The sequence below is a fragment of the Urocampus carinirostris genome, chromosome 13, assembly GCF_059441175.1.
Source record: "Urocampus carinirostris isolate Australia breed hairy pipefish chromosome 13, RoL_Ucar_1.0, whole genome shotgun sequence".
NCBI lineage: Eukaryota > Metazoa > Chordata > Actinopteri > Syngnathiformes > Syngnathidae > Urocampus > Urocampus carinirostris.
In genome coordinates, this window is record NC_142361.1 from 21,585,811 (window position 1) to 21,596,962 (window position 11,152).

The 11,152-nt window shown below is 37.7% G+C and overlaps 1 protein-coding gene across 4 annotated transcripts in view; it reads right to left on the reverse strand.

The window, feature by feature from the left end:
* rmdn2 (regulator of microtubule dynamics 2) overlaps window positions 1-11,152 on the reverse strand; it is a 56,822-nt gene that overhangs the window by 41,431 nt on the left and 4,239 nt on the right. The gene's annotated exons all lie outside the window — the stretch shown is intronic.

Here is an 11,152-nt window from a genome sequence, read left to right on the forward strand (position 1 = left end):
AAAATATAGGGGTTGATTTAATTACACGAATTGTTTAAAAAAATAAAAGGATAAAGATTTACTTGGGTAATAAAGCCTCTTAATCAAAACCAGATCCCGAAATTCTTGTCGCTTTAAGACATTGTAAAATGGCATTGTACATGGGATATTGATTATTAGCTATCAATAACTACTGAAAACAGACACGCTCTTTCTGCACATTCAAAATGACCTGTATGCACTTGTGGTCAATTTCACAAAGTAGGTTATACAAATGGCAGCACGGCGGCGCAGTGGTTAGCGCGTGTGCGCCACAGTTCTAAGGTCTTGGGAACCTCCTGTGTGGGTTCAAATCCAGCTACCGGATTTCCTGTGCGGAGTTTGTATGTTCTCCCCGTGATCTCGAGGTTTCCTCCGGGCACTCCGGTTTCCTCCCACATTCCAAAGACATGCATTTCAGGTGGATTGGCCGGTCCAAATTGTCCCTAGGTGTGAATAAGCGAGTTGTCTGTCCCTGTGTGCCCTGCAATTGACTGGCAACCAGTTCAGGGTGTCCCCTGCCCACTGCCAGATGATTGCTGGGATGGGCTCCAGCACCCCCAAGACCATACTGAGGATAAGCGGTGCAGCTAATAAGATGAGATGAGGTTCTACAAATACTAAAACAAACCCTGATGTCTTACTTGATCCATTCTGAGATAGTAAATAATGAGTTTTTAGTTCCAGGAATGGTTTTAATTAATTATATCAAGTCAGTTAAGTTTCACAAGACTCTGAAAAGACTGCATTAATGAAGCCCCGATTTCACAAGTCACCGTGGCAACAGGAATCAAAATATTTGAGTCAAGCCGAAAAGTCATATAAACAATATAAAAAAATGTTCTTCCTCCTCCACACCCAAAAACCCGGGTTCCCAAATTTACAGAGGATATCTGCAGACTAATGGGTCATTAATTTATCTCATTTAAATGCATTCCTGTGTAATCAAAGTGTACTTCAAGTATTAGACGCTATTGATATTTGTGAAACAGTTATACCTAACCCTCTTTCTCTGATTCAAGTGGTCTCTGTTTTGTGAAACAGACAACTCAGCATTTACTGAATTTTTGGGTTAGCACATACAGTTCAAACCAACCTATTTTGTGAAACCGACCCATAGTGTCGGCAATATCTACAGTCCATTGCATAATACTTGAAAAATAACTACACAAACGTACAAAGATCCAGATAAAGAGAGGTTGATCCATCATCCTTATGTGTGACATAGTTATTGCTTAACAAAAGGGAAAGCATTAACACCATAATGATACATACCTTACGGTAAACCTAACACGCAAATATAATTAATTACAATAATTACAAAATTTGCACTAGAATTGTTTCGAAGTTATTCTAAGCAATATTATTCAGGAAAAGTAATTAGTTATGGCTCAAACAAAAAATTGTTTGTATTTCACCAACATTCACTCAAGTAGAAGAACAGGATGTCATTATTGAGACGATTATGGGTAAAGTGATAGCAAAGTTTCCTGGCAGTTGTTTCCCATGCATATATGCATCTACCTCCTGTACTTTATTTTGAACACACATAAGTGAATGTTCTCCTTCATCCCTTGTATAATGTCAAAAGGTTTCTTGTAGGTACAAGTACTTGTAATTATTATACTGAATATCCAAACTTTCATTACTGACACCTCGCCCACACGAAAAGAACATTACATAACGTCTGTTGTGTACATTCTCCAAATTCCTTAATGGTAGATTACGTTCTGAGAGTGAGGGGTGTTTTACTAAGGAAGAGCAGACATTGCTGGGGGGCAAATATTTTTGATCTGCTAAAGTCTTCACAGGCACATCTTTCGAGTAACTGATGACCGTAACTAAAAAGCATTGCTAATTGACAGTTAATTTTCCCCAAGATGATACTGAATGCAATGAGTTGTAATATATTCGTAATCGCAGATATAATGAAAATGCAAAAGTTTAAACGCTGAAAGTTGGTCAGAAAAACCTCTGGTGGTGCCCGGAGGTGGTCAAGGCAAGGCTTGATGGCTTACTACTTCTGGTTGTGCGAGCTTGGTGGTCCGCTAATTCTCATAGGCATAGTGGTTTTTTAGCTAAGGATGGAGCAGGATGTCGGTTGTTAAAAATGGCCACAACCACACTTTGATTGCTGTACAGTAGCCTGAAGCACTTCGAGCAAAATTCTGGAAGGAAAACTACCAAGTAATGTGCCACCTGACTCATTTTGCTTTTTCCATCAACAAAATAGGGAGAAGTATATATATATATATATATATATATATATATATATATATATATATATATATATATATATATATATATATATATATATATATATATATATATATATATATATATATATAAAATAGAATAGAATATACCTTTATTGTCATTGTTACAAAATGGGTTAACATATTGTGACACCGAAATTGGGCATGACACTCCAGTTCACACATTCACAGTGAGGTAAAAAAGCCAAAAAGATAAAGGAATAGAGAGGATAAGATTATAGTTATAATTTACACAATATTTACACAAGAAATGTCGGCATGTCGGATGTTACATACAGTTTGGTATCGTAATACAGTTTGGTATTCTGCAATTATACATTTGGTGCAAAAATAGTCATCATAGTGCAAAAAATAGTCAACATATGCATTTGGTGCAAAAAATAGCCATCATAGTGCAAACAAATAGTCAACATTGTGCAAGGTGAGCAGTAAACATGGTACAGTCAACATGTGCAAGAAACATAGACATGAGTACCATTTTACGTTCGTATGAGGTAGTGTTTTTGCAAAAGTTTTTCAGTTTTTTGTGCGGTGTCTGTTTAGGGTGGTAATGGCTGTGGGGAAGAAACTGTCTCTGAGTCTGTTTGTTTTTGTTTTGTGTGACCTGTAGCGCTTGTCGGAAGGCAGCAGGTCGGAGAGGTAGTGGCTGGGGTTAGAAAAGTCCTTGATGATGTTTTCTGCTCTGCTGAGGTAGCGAGAGCAGGCAATATCCTCCAGACTGGGCAGAGAGCAACCGACAATTTTCTGGGCTGTTTTGATGACCCTCTGGAGCGTTTTCCTGTCTGCTGCTGTGCACCCAGCATACCACACCATAATGCAGTACTGTGGCTTTGTAAAAGGACACCTTCAGCTGCTGTTTTAGATGATTTTTCCTGAGCACTCTCAGGAAATGCAGTTGCTGCTGGGCCTTCCCTACCACCGCTCTGGTGTTTGCAGACCAGGAGAGGTCGTCGGAGATGTGCACACCCAGAAATTTGAAGGAGCAGACTCTCTCTACACAGTCTCCTTTTATGATGAGTGGTGGATTCCTGCCATTCCTTCTGAAGTCCAGTATCAGTTCTTTTGTTTTTGTGGTGTTCAGTATGAGGTGGTTTTCCAAACACCACGTTGACAGTGACTCCACCTCATCTCTGTACGCCGCCTCGTCCCCTTCAGAGAACTTAATGATTGTGTTTGTGGGGTGGGTCGGTGAGCAGTCGGAGGTGTAGCGGGTAAAAAACAGGGGGCTCAGTTTTCAGCACACGCCTAACTCCGTCCTCCTGAAATGTGAGTGTGTTGCTGCTGGTTGTTAGTGGGTGTGATGTGGCTGTTTGTGGCCTTTCAGCTTCAAAGCGAGCAAAGAACTGATTAAGGTCCGCAGCTAGTGAAGCGTCAGCCTCAACAGTTGCCAGGTTGTGGCCTCTGAAGTTAGTGATGTGTCCCAGCCATCTTCGGGCAGTAGGCAGGGGACACCCTGAACTGGTTGCCAGCCAGTCGCAGGGCACACAGGGACAGACAACTCGCTCGCTCATTCACACCTAGGGACAATTTGGACCGGCCGATTCACCTGAAATGCATGTTTTTGGAATGTGGGTGAACTGTGTCGCACAGGTGCTAACCACTGCGCTGCCGTGCTGCCCAGTTTTATGAATCATTGAACCAAAAACAATTCATTTTTTGGACGATTCTTTTTTGCTGAAGCCCAAAGAAGAGCCTATTAAAATCTGCAGTCGATTAATAGAGCACCGTCGGGACCTAAACCAAACATTAGCTTATATATTATATATATATATATATATATATATATATATATATATATATATATATATATATACACATTTATTCTCTCAAACAATACGATGACATCTGGCTTTTTTGGGCAAATGTTGATTTGGTTGTTACCAATTAAGGCAATGCATGTGATGGACATTTCATCAGAATGTTCCCTTCTCACAAACATACGACACTTTCCGTAGGTTTTCGCCATAATTACAGGCCTGTTAATTCTAAACCATTAAAAAAAGATGTATTTATGACCTCAAACAATACAATGACCTAAACGTCTTTTATTTACGAATTTTGTTTTGGTTCTCAGCAAATAAGAAAAAGGTAGCTATGGGTATCTTTATAAAATTATTCATGAATACAAACCTATTAAACTTTCTGTAGGTTTTCACTTCAGACAACAGGTTAAAAAAGAGATCAATTGAATATAGGAATTTCAAATATCTGTCTTTGGAGACAACAAGTGATTATCTTATTCCGAGCTACGCCTACCTTACCCGAAACCGTTGCCGTTAAACACAGACTTGACGAAATGACAGCTCAGCAATCAACGGAAAAAGTAATTGCTCAGTTGGTAAACTTGGTGGTTGTTTGCTTGGAACTCACATAAAGACCAAAACCAGTGGCAAACCTGACCAGATTGAACTCAGTCAGTGTTAGTTTGATATGCTTGTTGACCTTATAAAAAGCTCGTAAAATAGACAAACATTTTTAATCATAAATAATGTTTTAAGAAGCACGACAAACAATCTGGCTAGGCCAGTTTAGTTGCAATGTAATTATCATAACTTAAAATGTTCTTCCCATTAAACCCCACCTTTTCACCTTTGGATAGGTTCCATGGCTGTAACAAACATTCAAGTGGAGGCGCTAACTTTAGTGCGTGCGGTGAACCCAGACACTCTCACGTATACATTTTCAGATATAACCACAGACCGAGACGGTGTTTAGATTTGCCACAAGGCTTATTTCTTCGCATTGCAACTTTTGATAAGCATTCAGTCCCAGAAATCTTCCACGGTGTTGATGTTTTTGATTATAAATATATGAGGTTTTGATAAGAAAATGAATGGATCGTTTGTTGACCTACTATCAGCATAAGGCGCCAAGTGTTTAATAGTCAAGTCAAGTCATGTTTATTTGTATAGCCCTTAATCACAAGAAGTCACCTACATGTTGACAAATGCAATAAAACCACCGTCACAATGAAGTTGTGTGGGAAAAATGTTGTTGTTGCAAGATATTTCATTCATATTTTCCATTGATTACCTTTAGAGTAGTATTTTCAGACAACTTTTACACTGAATATATAAATGACATGATGATATTACAGGATGTCTACACTTGGCCCACAAAATGGTTGCGCCAAGTCATGCAGGTCATTAAAAGGATAGTGTGTATTATTTGGTGTCTTCCAGTGGTAAAAAAGAGATTGGTTTGACTCTCATGCTGTGTTAAGAATCGGCACCAGTAAATGTTGTTAGTGGGTCAATTTTGAACAACCACCAAAAAACAAAAAAGCCTGCAGAAGGCTTGGCAAAAAAATTAGAACAAAAATGGTGCGGTTTGATCACTTTGAGTCTCTGTAGTTTGAATTCTTCCTTGTGCTTTTTAACACTTGTTTACTGTTGCACTACGCAATAGAGCAACATCTAGTGGTCAAAAATTGCACAGTGTCTCTTTAAATTTGCTTAATATCTCAATGGATAATACGTCTTATACTGCCTGACAAAAAGTAGTGAGTAAAGAAAATGTGATGGCTATTTGAATGTTGGGGACAGTGGGGACAAAAATTGCAGCAAATCATACATATGATCATTATATTTTTAAAATTTGGCAAGCCAGATTAAAAAAAAAAAATCATTTGACATAACATAATTACCTAATTACCTAATCACCGGCATCTTGCTGCTATGAGTGTAGGGATATCGTAAGCCCCCTTCCACCAGAGGGCCCTAATCAAGTTTGGAACTGGGCACGGATGTGTAAAATCTTAGCACACCTTAATAGAGCAATCTAGACCTTTTAATTTGACTGTTTGGAGAACATATCTAGTCAGGTTATTTTCTTTTCTTCTGCCGGTTTAACCCTGGTTTTCAATATATGTAATTTTAATTTCCACATGGTAGCCAGGTTTATTTCAGTTTTTTGTTACTTTGCTCCATACTCTGCATTTTACAGTTCCATGTTTGGTTTTTGTTTCTGGTTTCTTGTTTTCGCATTGTGTTAGTTGCTTTGTGCCCACTGGTTTGTTTGGTAATTTGGTTCTGGTTTTATTAAAAAGATACTGTTCTTGCTTTGAGCATCTCTGTTCCCAGTTTGTGCCTTTATGGTTCCATCATCCTCCAAAAAGTTAATAGAATGACCCAACCACCAAAAGACCCGCTGCTGCAGTCTCCGTATTTTTCATTTTATTTTTTATCTTAGGAGCCGTCTGGTATCTGGCCCATTAGGGGGAGGTTATCATGGGTTCTAGTGGGCCTCCTTCCACCAGTTGGCCCCAATGAGGTTTGGAACTGGGCACAGGTGTGTCTGGTCATCCTTCCACTTTATACTGTATATGACTGTCATTCTTAGACGGGTCATTTTCAAAACTTCTGCTCATGTAATCCTGGTTTTAATTTCATGTAATTTTCATTTCCATCATCCAACAAAAACGTAACAATGGGCACCTGGAAAAATAAACCAAAAAAGCTTGCAAAAGTCTTGGCAAAAATGAAGACAAAAATCTTGCACTTTGGTCACTTTAAGTCTCCATAGTTTGAATTTTTTCTTGTGCTTTTCAGCACTTGTTTTTCGGTTGCACGACACACGAGGCGACATCTGGTGCTGAAATAATAGACACTATACCCTTGATAGGACATCCACAATTGTATAGTATGTCTGTCCAAGTTGTTTATGCTGAAAGGGGATTTACCTCATGTGCGGTCCCTTCTCAAGGTTTCTTCATTTTCCTCATGTTGAGGTTTTTGAGTTTTTCCTTGCCCTCTTGTAGGTTTTAGATCAGGGGATGGTCTAATAATAGTCTGTAGTTTACAACAATCAGTGGTCTGTGCAACCCTTTGAGACTCTTTGTACTTAAGGGCTATACAAAAAACATGACTTCACTTGATATGAAAATATGACTTAGCCTACTACAGCCCAACAATAAGACCATGCATATTTCCAAATATCTGATATATAAAGCCAAAAACAGCCTTCCCCCTTCCCCATTCAATGTGAGAAAACACCTCCCACAAATAGCTTCCACGAGACAGGAAGTGATACTGATGAAGCTTGCTCTGAAAAAGGGAGTGAACAAGTGTGGTAGCAACTGGAGGAGGAAGGGTGTAGTCTGATGTGTCAACTAACTCAGGCGTGATTGTGATTAGTATTTGCCGTAATTTATATGCAGGTCATCAAACAAATAGAGTTGTGTTTTCTAGGTCACCAAAATTACTGAAATAAATAAATAAATACTGTCTGTGTTTTATGTATGCGAGTAAATTAGTCAACCTTGAGTTTGTTCATTGCTGTGACTTCAGTGGAAAAGTTTTAAAAGAGAGTTTCATTATTTAGCCAGACAGCCATCCGAGTCAAGCAAATTCCGTAAACACATTACTACTCGCGTGCTAATAGGTAGTTTGAAGAAAATGCAAACTGGCAGTTTTTATACTTGCCCATATGTGTCCTCTAATGATTGAATCCTAACTCTCTTATTGATATCATCAGAATATGTCATAGTCTTTGTGACAATAATGTAGTGTCACTTGTTTAACTTCAATGCAGGCCACTTGGAGTAAATTATAAATGCATCAAATATACACACAAAAAAGCACCTTGTGCTCACAAACGGAGTTAAATCGAAAACAATATTAAATCTCTCTTGGTCGAGATATTTACACCCTGTTAAACATACCCATAACTTATTACCCTTGATACCAAAAAAGTTATCATTTTTTAACTAATGCGCATCCATAGTTGTAAAAAAAAGAGCTGATGAGAAAGCTTTTTAACTAGTAGGCTTGAAAAAAATGCGTTATTTTAGAATTCATTGATTTTTTTTTCCCCTTATAGGAATAGTTTCAGAATTAGAAATTCACTGACTCCATCATAGAACGCGTTTGGGCTTTATTGTGTAATTTTCACGCTATAATACAATGAATCATTTTTTTGTCCCATACATCAGTTTTAGCTTAAAATATAATAATTACTTTGATATACTTGTTTTTTATTTATTATTTGTTAGTGGTCTAGGGTAGTCGTTTGAAACTTATTATAATTAATGATTAATCCATCTATATATCTGTATATTTATCTATTTTTTATTTTTGTACTTATTTTTGATTACCGTAAATTCCAGACTATAGAGCGCACCTGATTATAAGCTGCACCAACCACATTTTAAGGGGATAGCCGCTTTCCTACTTACACAAGCTGCACCTGTATACAAGCTGCATGCGCCCACATTAAAACATGCAACACAATCACAAAAGTAATCCTAACCTAGAGTCTCGCGATTGTAACTGAATGTAAGGTAAACAGTCCAAAAACCACAGCCGGCCAAATGAACGGATAAAGATACCGGTACTTAAGATTTGATGCAGACCTGTAGAGTCCAGGTTCCGTTGAAAGTAATCCAAGGAAAAAAGTGTATATTTCCAAAAGTAAGGGTGGGAAAATATATATATCCGCTATTGTCTGCCGCGTCCACAAACACGTTTTACCTTTACTCCACTTCCCGTCAGCCCGCGTTTGCTCCGCCCCTTCTTTTTGATTCACCCGTGGAAAACATATCAGAATATGTCTCTAAAATAAATACATTACATTACAAAAATATACAGCTGCAAATACATATTATACATGGTTACACATATTTACAAAGAAAGACGGTACACCGAGAGAGTTTTCAAAGCTTTAATATTAATATAACTTTCATCCCAAACCGTGACTGTGACAGGTAGCAACACTCGACTACCAACACGCTCGCAAGACAATAAGCGGGTTTGTTAAGAAAATATATCGTACTTGTAAAAATCGCGGTAAACCGCCCTCGTCTTCCTTCTTATCACTGACGTCATCAAAGTCGTCCTTCCCAGTATGGGAAAGAGACATTGTCACGTAGACGTCGTCCCGTGCTCCCTTATTCCTAAACACCCAGGCAAAACGCTCGCAAAGTAAGATTCACGTGCAATAGCGTTGTTTCCTCCTTTATCGGATTGCTCGATTGCTTTTAGTATGAAAGCTGCGTCATGTGCCTTACGTTTTGAAATTTACACGATGAGGGTAAATTCACGCTAATCTACTTAATGCACAAGCTAAGAAGTAGCAGTCTTCCTCGGCCTACTTTCCTACCTTTTGTACTCGAGCGCCGCTGGCGGCCGTCAGAAAAATTACATAAATTGGCCGCACCACTGAATAAGCCGCAGGGTTGAACGTTTGGGAAAAAAGTAGCGTCTTATAGTCCGGAATTTACGGTAAACATTTTCTTTTTCATTCACACAGCAAACATCAAAATGAAACAAAAAAATTCCATAGACATATGTGATCAAGAAAAATAAAGAATAAATCAAAAGAAAATTCACATAAGATTTTGCCTATAGGGGAGTGGGGAGAATAATCTTCATTAGTACACACTATTTGTATTACTTAGACATACGTAAAAAACGATTTAAACATTTATAAAGTATATATAAAGTATATATAAATCATGAGTATTAATTAGTATACTGATGAAAAATTAGTCATAACTGCTCTTTCCAACATTAGCTTTAAAATAAAAAGAGCTTAACCTGTGTTAAAAGAGTCCTATTCTTATTAAGTGTTTGAATTAAATCAATCTTAATACCAGTATGGTAGTATTATGAAAAGTCATTCACACCTCAAAGTCTGTGTAAGATCTTTAGGAGTCACCCTACAAAGCATCAGAGAGCATAAAGGAATCTTGCATCAATTAAATTTTCCCAACAATGGTTTGAATCACTTTCTTGCAAATATAATATTTTTCTGCCGGATGCCCAAAGCAGTCTATCTCAATATCCCCTGTTTTCATAGTACTGTTAACAAGTGTTTTGCTAGAGAAGACAGCTTTGGGTGTTCCACCTACAGATCACATGCTGGCCATGGATACGACAATGACATCATTGAGGGACAAATGGACAATGCAATAATTCTACATCAAATAACTTCATTCTAAACATTGTCAAAAGTCCTGCTCAAGTTTGTTTTCATTCTTAAATAAGCTCAGCCAGAACATCAAAGAGAAAACACATAAGGGAGAAAATACAAGTAATTGTATCATGAGTGAGTGTGTTTAGGATGTATTGCATCATGTGTAGTGTAAGAAAGTGATGTTTTTGTAGTCAGCGCTTCCGTTTTTCAGACATGAATTTGCTTCACGTGCACAGTAAATGAAAACATGAAAGTATAAAGTTCTGCTTTTAAGATCCCCCTAAAAAACATGTTCAGTTTTGAATGGTGACAATTTAGACACTTCGATGTTTATTGCTTTAGCTTTCATTTATAGTCATGCAAAGTCGGCATTAGCTCAGGAGGTAGTGCTCTCATCTTGAGATCAAGAGGTCATAGGTTTGATTCCATCGTGTTATATGTCAAAGTGTCCTTGGGCAAAACACTGAATCCATAATGCCCCCAATAACCAGGTAGGCTCCTTGCATGGCTGACTTCCTATTGTGTGAGTGTGTGTGTGTGAATGGGCAAGTAAGAAGCACATTGTAAAGCGCTTTGGGAGGTCTTCATTGACTTAAAAAGCGCTATATAAATGCAGACCATTTACTTGTCAACATATACGTTTTCCCTGTATTTTTTTCACGTTTGTTGATCATTTCAAAGTAAGTACACCGTATAAAGTTTTTGTGCAAAGATTGTTTTTATTTTCTTTTGTTAGACCAATCTTGTCATGTACATTCAGCTCTTATAGGGATTGTTTTTAACACTGGTAGCAGACAACTATGTCATCAAATGTTATCCTTGATGAAGATTTATATTTGGCCCATTTTAAATAAATTTAAATAAATTAATGAAATAAAGTTATTTCCACAATTTGTTTTTATTCTACATAGTCTTTTTTATAATGAGTAAATAGGTGCTGCGTC